General features: G+C 46.9%; 1 pseudogene; it reads right to left on the minus strand.

Moving 5' to 3' along the window:
• Positions 1-2,442: 2,442 nt before the first annotated feature.
• LOC123158532 (solute carrier family 25 member 43-like) overlaps positions 2,443-24,428 on the minus strand; it is a 53,365-nt pseudogene continuing 31,379 nt past the window's right edge.

Raw genomic sequence — 24,428 nt, forward strand, 5'->3', positions numbered from 1 at the left:
CATGATGTTCGTGGCACTTGCCAGGTTTGCCATGCTACCATGGCATTGTCTTTTTAGTCTCTACCCACATGCCGAGTTGAGAAATAATCTTCAGATATACCCACTGCTAACACACTATCGTACATAATGGCCCTTGGCTGATTGATTTGGCTGGCTGTTAACACAAGCACACAACACACAAAATCAGTCAATCGCCACACGAGTATGCATTGTTTACTTTATTCCAATTGTGATACAATCGTGACACCTACAAGCCCCGTCCGCTCGCCCTTCACGGTAATTGCCTACTCGCCGCTGGTGCCAACCTCTCGACCTCACCACCGCCGCTCACCACTCAGTTTCCACCGGCTGCCCATTGCCTCTTGCGCCACCCGCGCGCTCGCTCGGCCCAATGTTGTTGATTGGAATGCGGGACTGAAGGTAATCCATGGACAGGTTTTAGTTCTGCTTGGCATCAATCTTTGGTACTTGTCAATCCATCTAACGCACAAAAAAATCGACTCTCAGACAGAAAAGTGATCTAACTCTATTGATGAGCACAACAGTACATACCATCCCATCATGAAGTTGCCATCTCTCACACTTGATGATTCTTGTTATTTATAACATGTACACCATCGGGCGATTGCTTTATTAGAAATATATTTACACAATTTGATCAGAGCAACATCAAGGAGTCGGATGCTGGTGCACAGATTCTCCTCAAATTCCACATGCAACCCTTGTAGAGAAGAACAACATATTTTCCTTAGGTGATTTTTGACCGACCTCCTACAGAAAAATTCAAAGAAATCATGAGGAGCATGGAGCCAAGCAAAGTAATCATAGTAAATCATGAGAGGAGAAGCCTCTCAACCTACTACAGGGAATCGAGTCAACATTAATTCGTGTAAGAATTAAACCGTAATGTAGATCAACAACCCAGTAGTTGATAAAATAACCCTGACACAACCCATTAATACAATATATGGTCATAGGAAGTAGATTGAGATTGTGCAGATATCATGATCTACGAACCGTATCTACTCAGAAACAGAACCTCCTCACATCACAAAACAAATGTTTCATCAACAGAAACTCTAGCGAATACCAATTGGATTATATAAGTAAGATAGAGACATAAAAAAAGAAAAGATAATTCAAAGAGCATATATTCTATTTTCTTACTTGACATCACAGAGAATGCAAGTCAAAGATTGTGGAGACTGCGCTAAACAAGCAGGCCGGTAATTGTACTCCAGCTTGAATGGAGATGCACCAAGTTCACTTGATCCACCAATCAACTTTGGACTGTGGATCCCAAGTCCGAGAACAAAAACTCGCTGAAAGTCTGCATGTGTATCCAACAATCATGACATGTACTCCATATGTAAAGAAATATAAGAGCGTTTAGATCACTTCTTTAGTGATCTAAACACTCTTATGTTTCTTTTAGGAGGGATTATGGACCAAAAGAAGAAAATAAACATTGCATGCTACAGAAATGGATAATAAAATCTATCTGCATGAGATGCCACATGAATGTCACAAACATAAGCATAGTTTCGATGCACACTATCTCATGTTGCATGTTAAATACAGGTTTGTGCACGTTGACTTTTGCTGGTAGATGGAGATACTAAGATGAAAAAATGGTCACACAAAAATTGCTTTTCAAATGTTAATATTACCAAGACTAATCCATGAATAAAATGTATGCAACTATGCCCAGTAAAGATACTTAAAATAGTTACTGGACTAAACTTACTGATATAGAGCTATCAAAACCGAAGCTAAGGCTCAAATCTTGAATAACGATCAAAGCAGACATCAGCCTTGTGGTTGCCGCATAGGCTCACCACACTGACAACACCAACTCTCTTCCGTCTTCTCAGTTTCTTGACAAAAAATGATACTGCTATTTGCACATTAGGAAGTAAATTATGCTTCAAGCATTACTCAAACCAAATCGGCAATATGTAGGCTTAAAATATCAGCAGGCATCCACACAGATTTCTACAGATGAAATATAGTGTTGTGATTTGTGTACCCACAATGCAGAATAACCTATTGTTCTACTTGGTTGTTAAATAAATAAACATTATTGTTTTTGGCTAGTGCCTGTAGAGCTACTAAATGATAGTCAGCGTCACTCTATATTTCTAAGAAAGAAAATTATAAGACTTCATTGGTTGTAAATAACGCTAATTGTATTGGTTGCCACCAATGTCGACTTGAAAAGAAAATTATGGAGCTTCAGTTCATATGCATCTAGTCATAAAAAAAAAATAAGAACACATGCTTCAACTCCTGTTAGTTCAGTCACAAAAAAAATCATCACCAAAAATCAGAAGACAAAGTATCATTGTTATATTTGTTGACTTGATTGATTACTGTAGGTTAACACACCCAACTGGAATTAACGTGCAATAGGATGAAAGAAATTAAGATTTGAGATGTGTGTTATAGGGTTCATAGAAGAGAGAAGAGGGAGGTACCATATCAAATCATTGGTCGCACAGTTTGACATTCAACTTTCCATTTTCCAATGAGACCTCAAGGATTCATATACATAAACGTTGATTGATATATCAGGTCCAACTCCCTGTAACACATAAAAGTTACTGGGAAGTCAACTAAAAAACAATTCTCAGCAGAAACATACGGCTTACCAATAAGGTGGACCAAAGGCCTTTATACAATCCTCTACTATTCTCTTCTCTACAAATTGTAGACAACGTGTGAAAGATGCCCTTGTAATACCTAGTGGTTTTCTGCAGAATTTTATAGACATGAAAGTTTAGCTTACTAAAACCTGTTCCTTTGGTCTGTAAAGCTACATTGCATGAAAGCGTTAGGTAAAGATGCTCTAAGTTCTAACTGGAAGTTATATTGATTGATTGGTTGGCTTAGTGTTATTCACAAATCACGAAAGGAAGAAAAGCATCACCTGTGTTGTCAGGTGATATCGAAGAACATCCAATGGGTAAGTTACAGATGCAGGTGTCACTCACGCTAGACCACCACCAAGTAAAAATATAGACACTAACATAATTTGGGCCGTCCATTCCGTGAAGCTGCAACTATATTTCGAAATTTATAAACCTATAACAAAAAAACATAGTCGTGAGAAATCTTGCAAGTTAACATACTAAAATTCAGTGCTGAACTTTTTGTATCGCTCAAATCAATAGAAGCTGATGACGGAATAAGAAAATCGATGTATAATTTTCACAAGATTGCCTTTCGAATATGCCCAAAACACTTTTTGTTGAACAACCCACGAAGCCATGTGCCATATACTACCCTTCCTTAGAGCTGCAACATCTGAATGCATACCTGCCACCTGTCGGATCAGTATGCCACAAGCACATACAACAAACTTTATCATCAGCATATGGGTTATGTGACAAAAAATTTACTGTATTCAAGAACATTTTCGCGAGATTGCAATTTTGTAGCTATGAACAGCATATGGTACATACAATGAATCCACAACCAAGTTGAAGTTTGGACCATGATTGGACAATACAGCGCAGAGTGTTGTAAATTAACAACAATAATAATAGGCCAGGACTGTCGACCAGAGATATATTGTTTGGGGCAATCAATTCAAAGCGAGGGAAGAATATATATCACATTCAGGGAACTTAGTTGATATTATCAGCATCCAATTCCTTTGAAGAATCTATATATGTGCAGTGTGAAAGCAGAAGGAGCACAGCAGCACCATGAAATAGAAGAGAAATATTCCTTCACGCTCACAATCCGTGCACACGAGAACGCCGGAGATAAAAGAGGGGGCGGAAAGCCTATTACCTGCAAGAGGATGGAGAGTGGCGAGGATCGAGATGCAGATCTTGCCGACCACGCCGGTGAGGTGTGCGACGGTGATCCAGCCAAGGAGCCGCTACGCTTGGCAGGGGAAGGCCCCGACGATGCCATGGAAGAGGAGACGGTGGCCGCCGCCAGTCGACGGCAACGGGGACCTGGCGGATATCACCTCCATCATCCCAGACACGCCTTCATGGTGGGCATCCTCACGGCCCCTTGAAACCGCAGCAGCTTCTCCTTGCATCCCCGTCGCCAGATCATAGCAAACTGCACACACGCCCGAATCAGATCAAGATGCGGAAATAACCAAACCAGAAGAAGTGGAGGAGGGATTCGTACCTAGTCGAGGCCATGGACCAGAGGGTGATCTGCGGCGCCAACGCCAGATCGGTCATCATGGCCGCAGCCGAGGGAGGCGGCGGCGGCGGCGGATCCTATCGGGGCTGGGGCGTCTCCTCTCGGCGGCGGCGGCGGTGGTGGGTCCTCTCGGGGCTGGGGTGTCTCCTCTCGGCGGCGGCTCCTCTCGGGGCTGGAGGCTGAGATGACACAGATCGAGATTGAGATTTGTTTTACGTGCGGGGTGAGATACGAAAGAAAAACCAGACGAGATCGAGATCGCACAGTTTGCCATTTTTTTTCGCTGGTTAATTTTCGCCGGTTTGTGCTCCGTGGTTTATTTTCGATCCTTTTAGTTAATAACGACGGGAGTTTGGACGTGTGCGGGACTCGATCGCGGGGTTTTTCTTTGTTTTTTATGGCTGAGGGGGAGGTGGGAGGAAGTACCAAAAAAGACCGGGTGAGGTGGGACGAAAATAAAACCCGGAACGCGACCTATCAACTGAGACATTAGGAGTAGAGATTTCGTACGTTGTTGCGTAGCCGGCTGGCCCACGCTTCTCGATGTTCACTAGCCCAGCATGGCCGTATGCACGAGTACGTGCACGCATGTACTTTACGCGATTATTCGAGAACCCGGCCATATGTATGTACTCTTTGGCCCTTTTTTCGCAGCATGGACATACGTGTACAAGGTTTAAACCCTCTAGGGCCAAATATCTTAAACAAATCGTACTTACAAGTTGCGTTAGTAGTCTCTCAATCTCTCTCGATCAATTTGACCATGTTAACTACTACTCCCTTCGTCCCATAATATTAGTGTCAAAAACATTTTTATATTATAGGATGGAGGTAGTAGCTGCATGCGTACTCTCTTCCTCTTCCTCTTTCTCTGGTGTACTGTATTTAGCCAACTGTACACTATTGCTTAGTCGACACGGTCTCATATGCATACTAGTTATACAATACGATCAGTACAACACGTGCCGCTTCTGACTCGGCCACGGGCCATCGTTACACACCAGTATGTATGTACACGATTGGGACTGAATAGATAACGCGATATGTATGTTTCAACCTTGTGGGACCCAGATGTCAAAATTCAATTAGTAGAAGGAAACAAAATCTCGTAATATTTAAGGAGCCACTCCTTTTCAGATGGCTGTTGTATGTTGACTATGTTGACAATGCTAGACGGTAACGCCGCAGCGAACACACCAAGGCATGGACGATAGCGACGGCTCGAACGGGAACGACACCGAGCCAAGAAAGACACGGAAGTGGAGTACCAGATGAAGCGGAGTAATATGGTTGATTGGTTCAAGTATGGAGTTCTGATGCCATCACCGGAAAATAATAGGAAGTGTGGGGGTAGATGGATGGCCTGGCTGGCTCTTTAGGATAGGGTGGGGGCAGCAACGCGTGCAAAACTGTGCCTCTGGTTCCATGAGGCAGGAGCAGCCCGTCCCGCCGGTGATGATTTGGGATGCTGAAAGAAGAAGACCAGGGATTGAAGAAGCATGACTGCCATTCGATGTCAATCCAATGGCTACAACTAGCAGAATCATTTGTTGACTAAGTTGACAAGGCCTTGCATAGGTTTCAACCTCATGGGCCCCACATATTAGGCTTCAAATCTATGGCAGACATACACCCATTTTTCTTATTTTTTTAAGAATTTACAGTATATTTCGTTGGTGAGTCAACCTTATGACTAAAAGTTCCTTCAAAGCCCAAATCCATCTTTCCTGTTCGAAAGGTTCGCAACTGGGTTGGGCACAAAAGGAATGTTGGGCTGGGCTGGCTTTCTTATAAAAACTAAATAAATATAGGATGGTCTTTTTACTCAGATAAAACAAAAGCTTGCCTTGGCATGTTCTATGTAAAAATAAAATCAGGGTTGGGCGGACCATAGCCCAGTTATTTTGCTTGATCTAAAAAAATTGATACCTCCAGTGTCTATTGTTTATACTTATCCTCGTATAATCCTCTCGTTTGACTATGTTGATAACCTCATTGGTCGAACCTAAACATTTGTTTTGCGTCAGTCGATTCAAATTTAGAGCCGATGTCGAATAGGGCAGCGTCGCGAACCGCATCAAGGTGTTTGTATGGCTTAGCCTCGGACAGTTCCAAGCGTAAAGGATTTTGAAGGTTGACTCGTTTGGGTGCTGTGGGGGGATGCCATTGCCATAGTAAGAACAAAAGGTGTGGGAGGTTAGTGGTGTAGACGGGGGATGGTTAAGACGAGGTCGGTGAGAAGAGGCGCGTGACTCAGTGCCTCCGGCTGCGGTGGTGCTGAATGTTGAAAATATGCCCAAGAGCCAATAATATTTGTATTATTTATTTTAATATTTATAATTAAGAGTTTATATTCTATGCTATAACTGCCATGTTCTTGAATATGTGATTCAGACGAAAACTCATAAGCACGTGTAGCATGATAAACGGTTAAACCTAATTCCTATCTTGCCTCTAGGACTAACTCAAGTGTCGTGTGATGATCATGTTTTCCTAATCATGGACACTTGGTTAAGTGTAACGGGGATTCCTCACAACATTGAGAGTATGATGTTAGTAGAATGATCATATTGAATTAACCCAACTTGTTTTTTATACGTTGAGATGTTATCGTCGCAAGTCTATAAGTTATAACTTGGAGAGTTAATGTATGGTTTAGTTCCTTAGACCATGAGAGTATCATAGTCACTTCATAACAGATGATAGACTTTGGGGTTGCTCAAACATCATCTGTAACATGGTGATCAGAACGACAACTTACAGGTTCATCGGAAAATGTGATAAGGGGCTACATAGCTCAAGAGTGGGATTTGCTTCTCCAATGATGGGGAGATATTTTTAGGGACCTCTCGGTGTGACGGCATCCATCATCATCTGGCGACAAAGGTGACTAAGGCACAGGGATGCCGGAACATGTCAACGAGAATGAAGAACAAAACAGGTTTACGAGGAGACCAATATAATGAGCATGATAATGACTCAAGCGGACAAGGATACATCTCACCTCGGGTTTTGTAAAGTATCGTGAAGCAAACGGAATAATATATGATAACGAAAGGTTCACTTGAATATCATTTGTGTATTCATTGGGGTCCATGTGGATATCCACGGTTCCGCTATGCATCATTGAACTAAAGGCACTTTCGTTCATGTCTATATTTTACCGAACCTATATGGCCACACCTTAAGGGAATCATGATATGTGGAGTGTTAGTGGAGTCAGAGTTATGAGAAAATATTCTCAGAGTAGTTTTGGGAATATAAGAAATAGTTTATAGAGAAACTGGAAACATTTTGGGGTTACCGGAAGAGTTTCAGGGTTTACTGGGTAGTACCATGTGTGAATGCTTTGTTCCGGTTCTCTATTAAAAGGAGGCCTTAATATGCCTTAGTTTCTAATAGGACCCCGCTGCCAGGATAGGACAAAAGATGTCATGCACGTTCTTTCCATAAGCACGTATGATTATTTACGGAATACATGTCTAGATTATATTTATGAACTGGAGCTAGTGTCATATCACCCTAGGTTATAACTGTCTCATGATGAGTATCAACCAACGAGTCACCGATCCAGTGCCTATGAATTTATCATATATTGTTCTTGCTAAGTTACTACTGTTGCTACTGCTATCGTTACTGCTACAATATCACTGCTATCACTGTTACTGTTATCGTTACTACTGCTGCTACCATCATAACTATCATACTACTGTGCTACTAATCACTTTGATGCAGATAATTAATCTTCAGGTGTGGTTGAATTGACAATTCGTTGCTAATACCTTCAAATATTCTTTGGATCCCCTTGTGTCGAATCTATAAATTTGGGTTGAATACTTTACCCTCGAAAACTGTTGCGATCCCCTATACTTGTGGGTTATCAGTCGCCTCCTCCAAATCAGGCAATGTTCACTCCCACCGCAGCCCCTCCCCCTCCTTCCTCCTCCTTCTCTGCTGCTGGAAGGAGACCGAGATCCAGCAGAGTGCCATCCATGGCAGCGGCCAGTTCCGCCATGGACACAGCCGCTTGCGGACATGCGGACACCGTGGTTTTGGGCGTCATCTCCAACTCCGGCTGGCACTGGTGAGTTGCTCTTCCTACTCCTCTCAATCTCTCTCTCTCTCTCTCTCTCTCTCTCTCTCTCTCTTCGTATCCTAATCGTTTTCTATTCATTTGTACCAACAACACATGGGAGGTGCGAGGATGAGTTGGGTGGGGAAGCACCATCACCATGGACGACTACATCCCCTTCAGGACCAGAATCAACCATGGATAGAGGACGTTGACGCCCACCAGCAACAGTAGCAGCCATGGACGGAATTTATTTTTTTAATTCCTAATTAGTTAGTTGTAGCGCGGGGCCCTTACCCGCCCTACAGCTAAGTAGTAGTAGCGCGGGTGGCAACCATGCTACTACTAGCAGAAGTATTAGTAGTAGCACGGGTAGAACCCGCGCTATTGCTAAAAGTTAGTTGTAGCGTCGTAGCAGTAGCGCGGGCCCTGATAGGTCATCACCCCGCACTGCTCCTACGGCTTTCCCTAGTAGTGATGTACCGAGCCAATGCTTCTTGCCAGTGTGGGGACTTTGGATCTGGGCGACCTACTTCCCCCGGGCCACCGGGAAACACCACGATACCTGCCATTGTCCGCAATTTCAAGGAAAAAATATCCTAGAACATGCAGATACATAAATTTAAAGATATCCAAATTTTTTTGGCATGGCCTCTACTGTAAAATGGACATATTAAGTGCGAGAAATTTGGCGAAACGGAAATAAATCAACATTTCACCAAAACTTTAGAACTTACTATGAATCCCTAGAAAGAATTTAAGACATCTCTACTACAACAAAATATGAATCAAAAACAAACTAAAAAATTCCCTAGAGGTTTGTTAATAAGTCTTGATCAAACTTGTTAATGTATTCCTTTTGATGTCATTCGAAAATTCTCTAGTTTCATGTCATTCGAAAGATGTTTGTTAATAAGTCTTGATCAAACTTGTTAATGTATTCCTTTTGATGAGCATGAGATGGATGAACTTAGAAAGCACAACTTTCTGTACCTTCCTTTTACTTTCTGTTATTTGGAATAAATAAATAAAAAATGTTATTTTTTGTCTTTTTTTGATTATCCTTGCAATAAAAAATACCCTGAAAATAGAAGTTCTCCAAATGCCCTGAAAATTTAGTATGATTTTTTATAGAATACTTGATAATTTTTGGCACTGAGAACACACCAGGGGGATGCACCAGGGAGCCACGAGGGTGGAGGGCGCGCCCCTGCCTCATGGGCCCCACGAGGCCCCCCTCCACTTATTCCAGCACCCATCCACTTCGTCTTCCTCCAGAAAAAATCATCCCTTAGCTCAAACTCCTGTTCTTGCTCATTTTGCTGCCATTTTCCATCTCCTTTCTCAAAGCTCCATTCACAAAACTGCTTTGGGGGATTGCTCTTCGGTATGTGACTCCTCCAATGATCCAATTAGTTTTTGTTCTAGTCCTTTATTTATTGCAATTTTTGCTGCTGAGGTGACCCTGTTCTTGAGATTGCATGTCAAATTTACATGGTCCAAAGTAGTTTTAATGCATGATATAGTCTCTAGGCACTTAGGGGAGTAGTTGCCATCAATCTCGTTGAGTTTGGTTCACTTTTATTTTGAGTCACTAAAAATTTCAGAAATTTTTAGAGGAAGAAAATGTTGAGGAGATTGTTGAGATGCTCCTCGAGCCGGGGTTCGAAGGAAAAGGAGAATGAAGACAATGCAAAGCCCAAGTACAACCTTCCTCGCACCGTGGTCCGACCATGTGAATGGCCATGTGATGCATTCTTGAAGGCAGCCAGAATATATGAGGATTTCTATTACTTGGCTGAAAATGCAGGCATCACCGACTTTATCCACGATAAGTGTGATTAGTACCTCCTACTCACTAATATTTTCATGCAAAATTTTCATTTTCATGCTAGGAGCTCACCACCTTCGGTAGATTTTTGTTTATATGATGAGTTTAAGGAGAAGTCACTCTATGATTTTTGTGAGGTTTGCAAATTGCCTTTTGAGGACAACATCGAGCAACCACATCCTAGTGACGTGGGATATTTTATTGATGAAATTACCGTAGGGGAAAGGAGAAGAGTGTTGGATGCAAGAACTACTAGTATACTTTTCCTGTTCTAGGTTACTATGCAATATTTGCTAGTAGATGTTTAATTGGTTGCGGGAACAGTTGGGGCCTTAGTGCTCCTGACCTTGGAATTTTGCGCCATGTTTTACTTCGTGATAAAACACTACTAGGAAAAGGCCTGCTAGTGGCGCACCAGTTTTGCCTACTAATGGCGCACTACTAGTGCGCCACTAGCACCACGCCATTAGAATTAAATACTAATGGCGCACCCCTGGTGTGCCATTATTATCTGATATACTAATGGCGCACCGTGCAGTGCGCCATTAGTATAGCCCACCGTGCGCCATTAGTATGCCTCCCAGGGGGGGCCATCTTTACCCATGTGCTTTGGCATACTAATGGCGCACTAGGGGGTGATGCACCTTTAGTGTCCTTTCTTTAGTGCGCCATTAGTGTGCCAACTGGTGCGCCATTAGTATGAATATTAATGATTTTTGTTTTTTTTCTGATATTTGCACAGGTTACAAAACATGTTACTGCACATAATACAGAGAGCACAACATATAAACAGCAGATTTCTCGAATACAATAGAAGATTAGTCTCCGAATACAATTCATCATATTAGTCTCTGAATTTCAAATACCGAATGAAGTTATAACATTACAAGTCTCGAAACCGCGAGTAGCGAGTTTGTCTTCACATTACAAGTCGATATCGATCATTGTTGGGGATATAACTACTGAGTGTAAACCGCCCAGGAGGGGCCAGTTCACCTTCAACTATATTGAAGCCCACGAAGACCCAGAAGATGGCGCTTTACTAATGAAGCTTAGAGGCCCAGAGCCCAAAGGCGGATTAGGGCCCATAGTGGTAAACCACCATGGTTATGTAACTTGTATTGTAAGTTACGAAAGGAGAGACCGAGCCGGACACTTGTATGAGCTGGCCTCGGGACTCTGGAAACCGGCCGGGCGTCAACCCATGTATATAAGGGGATGACCCGGCGGCGGTTCAGGGAAAAGAAATAACAACTTGAGAGCCAGGCATAGCGTGTTTTGCTCCCTGGTTATCGAGACCCCAATAATTCCATCACAACTAGACGTAGGCTTTTACCTTCATCGAAGGGGCCAAACTAGTATAAAATCCTCGTGTTCTTCGTCCGGTTTAACCCCTTTAAGCTAACCCGTCGCGATGGCTCCACGACTAAGTCCTTTTACGAGGACATCTGACGTGATATTTCCACGACAGTTGGCGCCCACCATGGGGCTATTGCACGATGGTGTTGAGTTCTTGAAGGGCAGCTTTGAAGGACTCAAAGGATACACAGTGGGCCGGATGACCAAGAGTCGTCGCGGCAAGCTCTACATCGATGATGTAGGCTGGGGCCACGACGCTAGCTCAATCGAGTACGGGTACCGGGTCCCCTTCGGAGGAATTCACGTCTTCATCAGCAAAATCGACGAACCGGGCCCTGAGCCGGACATCTGCACCGACCTCATCGAAACGGCTCAGCGTGCGAGTCCAGCCCGGATTCAGCCCGCCGTGAAGCATGCATTCGTCATATGTGTCCATGGGATCGGATCTGAACCGGTGTCTGAAGGTGAGACGGTCGCTTATTCCGACGGTGAATCATCGACTAGTGAAACCGAGTCCTTGTACCAAGTTCATGACGGTGTGTTCGAAGGGTATTCTGATGGCACTAGTATTCCGGAATTTCTTGAACCGCCAAACTGAGTTGCAATCTTCATGGCCGGTACACAACCAACCTTGCAGAATTTTACCGCGGCGGCATTAGGTTCCGGGCCAGCAGCAGGGGCAGGAGGCTCCGCGCGCCGCCGGCTCAAATTCTGTCCGGATTGATGGACGCCTGGACAGCGTTATTGGCCATAGCAGTTACCCCAGAGACTCAAGATCGGCATAACGCAGAGGTCGCCAAGTTACGGGATCAGATAACGCAAGCCAAGGAGGACTTGGCGGCAGAGGATACCAGGATGGCTAAGGAACGGGCCTCTTTAGATGCCCAGGCGTGGAGGATTAAGTCCGAGAATTATCGAGTTTTGTTGGATCAGAACGCCTTGAATGAAGTATTGAGTAGGAAACATCGATCTCGCTTGCAGGCGGATTGCAATGTGATGAATCTCCTCAATACGCCAGGGGCAGGGACCAGCAACCCGGCAGCAGTAAACCGGACAATCGTGCCAACGAATGGAGCATCAGATCAACCTCAGGTGATGGGTCCACCTCGACGGACAGACAACCCGCCACGGTACACAATGCCACCGCCGGGTCACTTTTCTACCCCTTTGGATAACATGATAGCAGCAACATCTCGACTGGCAGCTATTCCGATGGAGGGTGAATCATCGTCGGCGGTTGAGACACGACGGGCCAGGGATCTTCTTCAGACTGCTATGGTGCAGTAGCAGGCTTATTCATATAGCCGAGATAGGATTCACACGACCCCCCATCCGAGCAGAAGCTATAGCAGGCACATAGATGAATCGGAGGTGTCCAACAGTGCGCGGCGTCGCGATTCCCCTCAAGGACCCAATCCGGCGCGTGGCGAGGTAAATGCTCAGGACGTGGTGGATAATGGCAGAGCAGGAAGGGAGGCCGCTTTAGCAGCACAATATACGGGTCGTTATCAACCCTCCCCGGTTCAGCCAGCAGCGTCAGTAGACCGAGACACCGGGCTTGCCTTCAGCTCCTGGGGAGTGCCGTGCCTCATTCCGGCTCTCCGTAATGTGCGACTGCCCAAGGATTTCAAGGCTCCACGCAAGTTGCCAAATTACACCGCCGATCAACCGCCCGAGGCATGGGTGGAAAGTTATGAGATGGCAATGGAAATGCTGGATGTGGATGAAGCGGCCTGTGCAAAGTACTTCACGATGATGTTGGAAGGAACAGCCCGTACTTGGTTGAAAAACCTGCCAACGAACTCCATCGAGTCATGGGACCAATTGAAGGCCCGGTTTATAGCAAATTTCAAGGATACATGCAAACAGCCTATGTCCATCGTGGACCTGGATGCCTATGTTGAAGGAGAAAACGAGTCAACAACTCATTGGGTGTGCCGGTTTTCAGAAGTTTTGCATTCATCGGGCCAGATTAATGCTGGCTAAGCAATCATAACACTGGAGCGTAACTGCCGGTTTAAGTCATTAAAGATGATGTTGGGACGGCTCAAGCGTCACTGCAACGACATGGGAACCCTTATGGCAGCCTTGGTCAAATATGTTGATTCTGATAGTACCAAGGATCCCGATTCTGATGAGGAAAAACTGGAGAAGGGAAAGAAGAACGACGGTGCAAAGGGCAACAACACAACTAGGGAGGCCATGGGAATAATGGTAAGCGCAAAGCAGATAATTCAAATTTTGTGGCTAACACTAATATGCAGCATCGTAAGGGTAAACCGCCCCAGCACGGCGGCGGTATGAATCTGGAGCGTCTGTTGAATCAGCCCTGCCCAAAGCACGGGACCAAGGAGGTCCCAGCAACACATCTCTAGAAGGATTGTTTCATTATTAAGGAGTTCAAAAACTCTGATCTTTTGCAATATGATCAGGGTCTGCCGGGCGGTTCAGGTCCAGGTTTTCATGGTGGCGGCGGTTCAAACTCTGGATTTCAGAATAATCAGGGCAACCAGAACAATCAAGGTGGTAACAATCAACAGAACAATCAGGGGAATCATCAGCAGTCAGGTTTTCAAAGTCACCCGAAGCAATTGAATGGTGGGCAGTATCATGTATTCACTACTAGTTTGTGCAAGCGTGATCAGAAGCTTCACAAGAGGGCAGTTAATGCTGTTGAACCGGCAGTACCACGTTATTTGCGGTGGTCCGAGCAACCCATTGTGTGGAGCAGAGAGGATCATCCGCCCCGGGTTGACAATCCGGGTCACCTGGCTTTAGTGGTGGCACCTTAGGTGGGAGGTTATAAATTCACCAATGTGCTTATGGATGGAAGGAGTAGCATCAGCATCCTGTACTATGAAACCTTTCGTCACATGGGTTTGACAGACAAGAGTCTTAAACCGTCAAACACTGTTTTTCATGGTGTAGTACCAGGTAAATCGGCATATCCTGTTGGCAAGATAGCTTTGGAGGTTGTGTTTGGTGATGAGCACGACTCTCGGTCTAAAACATTGACCTGTGAAGTGGTGAAGATCCAGAGCCCGTAGCACGCACTGTTTGGACGGCCGGGTTATGCAAAGTTCATGGCGAGGCCCTATTATATTTATTTGCAGCTTAAGACGCCGGATCATAAGGGGACCATCACCGTTCACGGAAGTCGTAAGATCACTTTGGATTGCGAGGAAGGTGATGCGGCTTATGCTGAGTCAGTTTGTGCTACAGAGGAATTGAAGTTCTATAAGCACAATGTTGATCCGGCAGACATGACCCCTCTGAAGAATCCCACCACTGAGCATGACCCGAACCTGAAATTCAAACCGGCTGATGAGACTAAATTTGTTGACTTTGTTCCTGGCGATTCATCCAAACAGTTTAGCATCAGCACAAATCTGGATCCGAAATAGGAAAGCGCGCTCATCGAGTTCATCCATGAGAACCGGGACATTTTTGCATGGAAGCCTTCTGACATGCCAGGTGTACCGAGGGAACTCGCTGAGAACACTCTCAATATTGATCCCAAGTTTAAACCGGTCAAGGAGTTTCTTCGCCGCTTTAACGAGGAAAGGCGCAAGGCCATTGGTGAGGAGGTAGCCCGACTGTTGGCTGCTGGCTTTATCATCGAAGTGTTTCACTCTGAGTGGTTGGCTAATCCGGTGTTGGTTCTTAAGAAAAACGACACTTGGCGCATGTGTGTGGACTACACAGATTTGAACAAAGCTTGTCCGACCGATCCTTTTGCTCCCCCGCGTATTGATCAGATCATTGATGCGACGGCGGGTTGTGAGCGTTTGAGTTTCTTGGATGCTTATTCAGGTTATCATCAGATCAAAATGGCAGTTAAAGACCAGGAGAAGACGGCCTTCATCACTCCCTTTGGAGCCGTCTGCTATGTTTCTATGCCCTTTGGTCTCAAGAGTGCCCAGAAAACTTATCAGTGTTGTGTGCAAAATTGTCTTCACACTCAGATTGGGCGCAATGTTCATCCCTATGTGGATGACATTGTAGTAAAATCCAGGAAGAAGGAGACATTGATAGATGATCTCAAGGAGACCTTTGACAATCTTCGGGTTTACAAGATGATGCTCAATCCGGAAAAATGTGTTTTTGGTGTTCCGGCAGGCAAGCTTTTAGGTTTCCTGGTGTCCAACAGAGGCATTGAAGCAAATCCTGAAAAGATCAAAGCGATCACATCCTTGGCTAAACCGGCATGCATTAATGATATTCAGCGTCTGGCGGGTCGAATTGCAGCCCTGAGCCGGTTTATTACCCGCTTGGGGGAGAAGGTGATCCCTCTATATCAGATGTTGAAGAAAACAGACACCTTTGTCTGGAGTGATGCGGCTGGTGCGGCGTTTGAAGACTTGAAGCGACAATTGGCTAAACCGCCAGTCCTTGCTGCTCCGGTTGATAAGGAGCCATTTTTATTCTACGTGGCTGCTAATGCCCGTGCTGTCAGTGTGGCAATTGTGGTCGAACGCAAGGAGGCTGGAAAGTAATATCCAGTTCAACGGCTGGTTTACTATATCAGCGAAGTGCTTATCGAGTCAAAGCAACAATAACCGCATTGGCAGAAGCTGGTATATGGGGTTTTTATGGCGAGTCGGAAGCTCAAACAATACTTTCAAAGGCCATCCCATTACAGTGGTCAGTTCAGCTCCTTTGGGCGATATAATTCAGAACAGGGAGGCAACTGGCCGGGTTGCATAGTGGGCAATTAAGCTTGGCCCGCATGGGTTGAAGTATATGCCTCGGACATCTATCAAGTCACAGGCACTTGTTGGCTTCATCAATGATTGGACCGAGTTATAGGCACCAGAGGACAAACCGGATAACACATACTGGACTATTCACTTTGATGGATCCAGGCAATTGGAGGGCTCGGGGGCTGGAGTTTTCCTTACTTCCCCTCGAGGTGATAAAATCTGTTATGTTCTCCGTTTAATGTTCCCCTGTACTAACAATGCAGCTGACTACGAGGCTTTACTCCATGGCCTCCATGTGCCCACGGAGATGAATTTAAGCCGGGTACGATGCTTTGAAGACTCTGATCTGGTGGCCCAGCAAGTTTCTGGCACTTGGGATTCTAAGGATCCACTCATGGCGGCTTACAGACGCGAGGTGGATATTGTGGCAGGTCACTTCAAAGGGTATCAGGTTGAGCATATTGATGTTGGGGAATGTAGCAGAAATTCAAAATTTTCCTATGAGTCACCAAGATCTATCTATGTAGAGACTAGCAAAGAGGGGAAGGAAAGTGCATCTACATACCCTTGTAGATCGCTAAGCGGAAGCGTTCAAGAGAACGGGATTGAAGGAGTCGTACTCGTCGTGATCCAAATCACCGGAGATCCTAGTGCCGAACGGACGGCACCTCCGCGTTCAAAACACGTGCAGCCCGGTGACGTCTCCCATGCCTTGATCCAGCAAGGAGAGAGGGAGAGGTTGAGGAAGACTCCGTCCAGCAGCAGCACAATGGCTTGGTGGTGATGGAGGAGCGTGGCAATCCTGCAGGGCTTCGCCAAGCACCGCGGGAGAGGAGAAGGACTTGGCAGAGGGGGAGAGCTGCGCCAGAACTTGGGTGCAGCTGCCCTCCCACCCCCCACATATATATAGGGGCAAAGGATAGGGGGCCGGCCCCTTCAGATCCAATCTGAGGAGGGGGCGGCGGCCAGTGGGGTTGCCTTGCCCCCCAAGGCAAGGGGGCGCCCCCTTTAGGGTTTCCCCCAAGCCCTAGGCGCCTTGGGCCATGGTGGGGGGGGGGGGCACCAGCCCACCTGGGGCTGGTCCCCTCCCACACTTGGCCCATGCAGCCCTCTGGGGCCGGTGGCCCCACTTGGTGGACCCCCGGGACACTCCCGGTGGTCCCGGTCCATTACCGATAGCACCTGGAACTTTTCTGGTGACCAAAACAGGACTTCCCATATATAAATCTTTACCTCCGGACCATTCCAGAACTCCTCATGACGTCCGGGATCTCATCCGGGACTCCGAACAACATTCGGTAACCACGTATATCTATTCCCTATAACCCTAGCGTCATCGAACCTTAAGTGTGTAGACCCTACGGGTTCGGGAACCATGCAAACATGACCGAGACGATCTCTGGTCAATAACCAATAGCAGGATCTGGATACCCATGTTGGCTCCCACATGTTCCACGATGATCTCATCGGATGAACCACGATGTCAAGGACTCAATCGACCCCGTATACAATTCCCTTTGTCTAGCGGTATTGTACTTGCTCAAGATTCGATCGTCGGTATCCCGATACCTTGTTCAATCTCGTTACCGGCAAGTCTCTTTACTCGTTCCGTAACACATCATCCCGTGATCAACCCCTTGGTCACATTGTGCGCATTATGACGATGTCCTACCGAGTGGGCGCAAAGATACCTCTCCGTCAACTGGAGTGACAAATCCCAGTCACGATTCGTGCCAACCCAACAGACACTTTCGGAGATACCCGTAGTGCACCTTTATAGCCACCCAGTTACGTTGTGCCGTTTGGTACAACCAAAGCATTCCTATGGCATCCGGGAGTTGCACAATCTCATGGTCTAAGGAAATGATACTTGACATTAGAAAAGCTTTAGCATACGAACTACACGATCTTTGTGCTAGGCTTAGGATTGGGTCTTGTCCATCACATCATTCTCCTAATGATGTGATCCCGTTATCAACGACATCTAATGTCCATGGTCAGGAAACCGTAACCATCTATTGATCAACGAGCTAGTCAACTAGAGGCTTACTAGGGACATGGTGTTGTCTATGTATCCACACATGTATCTGAGTTTCCTATCAATACAATTATAGCATGGATAATAAATGATTATCATGAACAAGGAAATATAATAATAATAACTAATTTATTATTGCCTCTAGGGCATATTTCCAACAGTCTCCCACTTGCACTAGAGTCAATAATCTAGTTCACATTGCCATGTGATTAACACTAATAGGTCACATCGCCATGTGACCAACATCCAAAGAGTTTACTAGTGTCTAAACTAGTTCAAATCACCATGTGATTAAGACTCAATGAGTTCTAGGGTTTGATCATGTTTTGCTTGTGAGAGAGTGAGAGAGTCCTGGATTAGGGGGTGTCCGGATGGCCGGACTATAACCTTTGGCCGGACTCCCGGACTATGAAGATACAAGATTGAAGACCTCGTCCCGTGTCCGGATGGGACTTTCCTTGGCATGGAAGGCAACCTTGGCGATACGATATGAAGATCTCCTCCCATTGTAACCGACTCTGTGTAACCCTATCCCTCTCTGGTGTCTATATAAACCGGAGAGTTTTAGTACGTAGGACGAACAACAATCATACCATAGGCTAGCATCTAGGGTTTAGCCTCTCTGATCTCGTGGTAGATCAACTCTTGTAATACCCATACCATCAATATTAATCAAGTAGGAGTAGGGTTTTACCTCCACCGAGAGGGCCCGAACCTGGGTAAAAACATCGTGTCCCTTGTCTCCTGTTACCATCCGCCTAGACGCACAGTTCAGGATCCCCTACCCAAGATCCGCCGGTTTTGACACCGACATTGGTGCTTTCATTGAGAGTTCCTCTGTATCATCGCCTTTAGGCCCGATGGCTTCTTTGATCATCAACCACGACGCGGTCCAGGGCGAGACTTTTCTCCTCGGACAGTGTCGTGGTTCTAAGTCCGATAGTAGAATGGGGGGTAGGTATGGAGAGGCAAGATCCTAGCTATGGAGCAGTTGTACACACGAGTGTTTTACAAGTTCAGGCCCTTCTCAGAGGAAGTAACAGCCCTACGTCTCGGAGCCCGGAGGCGGTCGACTGGATTATGTGTGTGAGAGTTACAGGGGTGCGAATCCTTCTACCAGTGGAGGGGGGTGGCTTATATAGAGGACGCCAAGACCCTAGCCAACCCACGTAGCAGAGGTTTAAAGTACATTAAAATCGGGCGTTACTGGTAACGCCCTACATAAAGTGCCATCATGGCCATTAAGACTACTTAATTACAGACTGTTTGGATTCAGAGTAGACCCTGAACCCCTGATGGTCGAGTGAGTCTTCATGGTCGAGTGTCTTCAGGTTCGTCGAGTGTCTTCTAGTCCGTCCAGTGGAGTCCCTCTTGGTCGACTGGAAGACAACTTCTTCTAAGAGATGTCCTTGGGGAGGGTACCTTGGTCAGGTTCATGACCCTACCCTAGGTACATGACTTCATCAGTAGCCCCCGAATGGATCGAGGTTTGAGTTAGGAAGGACTTGGCAATCTTTCCGACCTGCTTTTTGGTGCTGTAAAGGTGTTTTGCTCTAGATTGATGACTTTCAAGTGAGGGTGTCAACTTTCGTTCAGTCGCCTTGATCCATTCTTCATATCTGTCGAGTGAACTTTATGAACTTGGGGATTTCCGAGCGACGGATCGCAGGAGATCTCCCGTCTGACAAGTTGCCCTGCGGTTAGCGGATTTAGTGGGATCCGAATTTTGGGGAGCGCGCGAAACGGAGAAGACCATGGTACTCGGATGGGATTAGGCAGGGACGCCTCGATTCTTGCGCCGCCTTTTTCGCCACGTATCGCTTGTGCGACTGTTTCGGGATTTGACAGGATCGCATGGGCCTACTCGTCAGCCACTCAGAAGTGACTCCATATAAGGAAACCGGCGGAGGTTTTTGAACAGTGCCTCCTCATTTTCTCCTCCCTCGCCTCCAGATTCATTTGCTGCACCCACTAACTACCTGACGCCGCTGCTCTGTTCCGGTCCCATCGGTGACAATGGTGAAGGAGAAGACGGTGACAATGGTGAAGGAGAAGACGGCGGCTTTGGAGCGGGCGAAGAAGGCGACGGCGGCAGCGAAAGCGAAGGGGAGAGCGACCAGTCGAGGGGGATCATCGTCGCAGTCCTGTTTGCCACAAGGTTGGATCCAGGGTGATTGGATCCGCTCGACCATCACCCAAAAGGATCTCGACGACCTGGCCGATGAAGGCCTGATTGCGCACGGGGCGGCGAGGCTCCCGGGGATGGAGTGGCAGCCACAGCCTCGGGAGGTTGAGTGTGTCCTCTTGGCGACTCATGTAGATCTAGGGTTCTCTCTGCCACCGCATCTCTTCTTTCGAGGGTTTCTGAATTTCTTTGGAGCTCAGCTTCACCATTTTACCCCAAATTCCATCGCCTATCTCTCCGCCTTTGTATCTTTGTGTGAGAACTTCTTGGGTTGTCGGCCGCACTGGGGCCTCTTCAAACACATATTCACTTGTCGTTCTCAGACGGTGAAAAAGGCCAGCCCCAATGACGAGAGAACTCAGGTAATCCAGATGTGTGGGGGTCTCGGGGTCCAGATGAGGAGTAAGAGCGCTTTCCCAGCTATGACCCTTCCCGAGTAAGTCAGAGGGTGGCAGTCGACCTGGTTCTACTGCCAAGACCAGTCGACTGGGCTCCCTCCCTTCTCTATGAGTCGAGTGAACAAGCCATCCTCTCTGAAAGTAGTTCCGGAGGAGAAGGCTCAGGTAAAAATGTTGATGGAGCGAGTAGTTAAGTTGATTCGTGATGGTGTGACCGACATGGACCTTCTGGAGGTTTTCCTTCGGCGGCGCATCCAACCACTCCAGTACTGGGGCCACCCGATGTGGCTGTATTCTGGTACTGAAGACACCAGTCGGGTCCACCCAGAGAAGGTCGACGATGCCACACTAGAGAGGTGGATGACTGCCATGACGGGGAACAAGGACAACCCTTGTGGAGCCAGGAGGATCCCGCCACTCGACTAATCTTATGAGGCGGACAAGGTACGACCACTTTCCTCCGATTGCTCCATCCGTTCTGTTTCATCGTGATGAGTCGATTGACTTTTGTCTTGCTTGCTGTCTTTCAGGAAACCACCGAGTTGTACTCGATGCCCAACGGGGCGCAGGCACAAGCCGAAGAGGAGGAAGGAAGCGGAGGCGAAAGCCAAGAGGAGTGGGAGTCGGATGCAGATGAGGGTGACGAAGACGCAGGTTCTGATGAGGAGGAAGAGGAGGAGGAAGAGGAGGAGGAAGTTGGGCCTCCTCGTTCCGAAAGGAGGTCCAAGCTCGCCAACGACCCTGCGGCTGATCATGGCAAGGGAGTCGTGCCTGCTGGGCAGTCGACGAAACGCCCTCGGACAACTTCACCGGCGCCGACTGAAAAGGCGTCGAAGCAACTGCGAGCAGCCCCATCAAAACCGGCGAAGGCCCTACCGAAGATGAGGATGGAGATTTCGACTGTTTCTGGGTAACGGCATAACTCATGTTTTTCATTCTTGGTCGACTTCAATCGCTGACCGACTGATATTTGAAACCGCAGTGCTGCTACTTCTGAGACTTCTACTAGGCATGAGGATCAAGAAATGGAAGATGCTGCTACTTCTCATCCTGGTATGATCTGCGCGGTTTTACTTTTGGTCGATGAATCTTTGTTTTTGACTTTGAACTTCTTATGCAGCTCCACCTAGCGTTATCATCAATCTCCCTGATGATGACGATGAAGCGCCCCTGAGGCACAGGAGGAGCAGGAAGGCAACTGCTGGCAAGGCTGCTCAAGTTGTGTCAGCGCCTGGACCTCAGATTCCAGAAGGGAGCAACGTCACTCAGACTACCGTGTCCTTTGCAGAGCCGTTGACGGTTGCCCGCCCTTCATCGTCGAGTGCTGACCCGCCCTCTCTCTTCTCCACCTACCACATCCCGGAGGACCAAGCGAGCGCTGCCAAGGAAGCCATCCGCCAGGCCGGGATTATGATGGAGCAGGTGAAGGCGATCTGAACCGCCAGCCAAGCAGCTTATGACGCGAGTTCAGCTCTCCAGAGTAATGTCCAGGTTAGTTGAACATCGACTGGAAATCTTGATGTTTGTCATGCACCCACTGGGTGTGTCAATTCTACGGTGGACTGCTGGCAGTCGACTATAGTCTTTGTGTCTTGAAATTTCTCACTTGACTTGTTCCATTCGAGCATGGTCGAGTGGAACAATGAAACTGGTGGGGGCACGCTTAGTGCACCCACTGGGTGTAGTCCCCGAGACCGTGGTCGATTGCTGGCAATCGGCTATGGTATGAATTTTTTTTTGACAGTAACTGCTTCCGGTCGACTGATCGACTCTGAGTCAGTTAACTGCTTCCGGTCGAGTGATCGACTCTGAGTCTAGCTGATAGAATTAGTGGGGGCACGCTGAGTGCACCCACTGGGTGTCGTCCCCGAGACTACAGTTGAATGTTTAGATTCAGTTGTAGTCTTAGAAATACTATGATTTTTCCTTTAGTCATTCGGAAGTGATCTGTCGTTGATATTTGTCAACTGAACTTTCGCAGAAATCTTGTGACCTTGTTTCTCGTTATACCGAATTGGAGAACAAGTATATCCAGCTTGAGCTTGACCAGAAGCTTGTCCAAGAGAACTTCACGAAGGCGAAGGAGAAGGCAAAAGGTATGTTTGGTGAGAATCTTGACGACTGTCCTCGCTTCTTGCCTGTCTCCGAATCTGATCTTATTGTGATTTTCGTAGGAAAACTGATGGATGCTATGAAGAAGAAGGACCTTGACCTTGCCGAGGCGCAGAAAACGGCTACAGACAAGACTAGACTTGCAGAAGAGAAGTTGGCTTCTGTCAACAAACTTGAAGAAGAAAACACTAATCTGAAAGCCGCTCTTGATGTGGCTAACCAAGAAGTCACTCGACTGAAGAATGCCAATATGGTCCTGGACGACAAAGCTGGCGAACTGGCAGGAAAGAAGAATTACTTGGAGGTTTATCTGGGAGGACTCGCCAAGAAGCTATTCCTCATGCTCGAAGGTAACCTCTTATCTCCGATTGGTAGTTACTGACTTGCTGTAAGGGCATTAGCTTATCCTTGAGTCGTGTCCACAGAATTCTATCAAAACTTTGAAGAGGAGACTAGTCGAGTGGAGACTGGCTTGGATCCCATCAATTCTCTGGTGAAGGATGAAACTGCTATGAACGTGCTCCGCCTCGAGTCCCGCGTTGCTGCAGTGGTCGATTACCTTGCAAGACTGAAGGCCGACACATCACGCATCGATACATCGCTCTGGCCAGAAGAAACGCTTCAGAACGACCTTGAGTCGCTGATGACTCGACTGAATGAAACTCCGAGTCGAGTGCAAGAATGGAAGAAGTCTTTTGTCCGGTGCGGTGCTGATGTCGCTCTGTCCTTGGTCCGCGTCCACTGCAAAGAAGCGAGAGAAGACAAGCTGGTGTCTCTCAAGGTGGCCAATACTAGGAAGCATGATTTCCATTCTTTCATGGAGACCTTCATCGCGGCTGCCACTCGAATCGCAGATGGGATCGACCTGGACGAGTTCGTTGCGCCTTCCAGCCCTCCGCAGGAGGGGTAAAAAACTATTATGCTTGATGATTTGAAATTGCCTCGGAATGCCGAGTGATTTTTGTAACCGCCAAACTTTAACAGACTTGATGCCTGAGCACTTCTGGGTCCGTAGGACGTTATCCGAACTTGATTTGCCGTTGAAATACGTTTGCTTCTTTTGGACAACCATCTTCTTTGGGTTGGAGTATATACTAGCATCTGTAATGCTCTTTTGCAGGTAGGAGTGAAGAACAAATTGTCATCGACCTGTGCTCGTCATGTGTGGGCGAGTGTTGGGTTGCGACCAGGCCTCCGAGTGAGAAACTTGTTCTTCACTCGGAAGGATTTTAGAAACTTAGGCGAGCACTGGGATGCAGCTAAGCCTCCGAGTGGGAGGTTTGCTCTCCACTCGGTAGGTTTTTAGAAATTTAGGCGAGCACTGGGCTGCAGCTAAGCCCTCGAGTGGGAGGTTTGCTCTCCACTCGGTAGGATTTTGGAAACTTAGGCGAGCACTGGGCTGCAGCTAAGCCCCCGAGTGGGAGGTTTGCTCTCCACTCGGTAGGATTTTGGAAACTTAGGTGAGCACTGGGATGCAGCTAAGCCCCCGAGTGGGAGGTTTGCTCTCCACTCGGTAGGATTTTGGAAACTTAGGCGAGCACTGGGCTACAGCTAAGCCTC

Source organism: Triticum aestivum, chromosome 7B (assembly GCF_018294505.1).
Source record: "Triticum aestivum cultivar Chinese Spring chromosome 7B, IWGSC CS RefSeq v2.1, whole genome shotgun sequence".
Taxonomy (NCBI): domain Eukaryota; kingdom Viridiplantae; phylum Streptophyta; class Magnoliopsida; order Poales; family Poaceae; genus Triticum; species Triticum aestivum.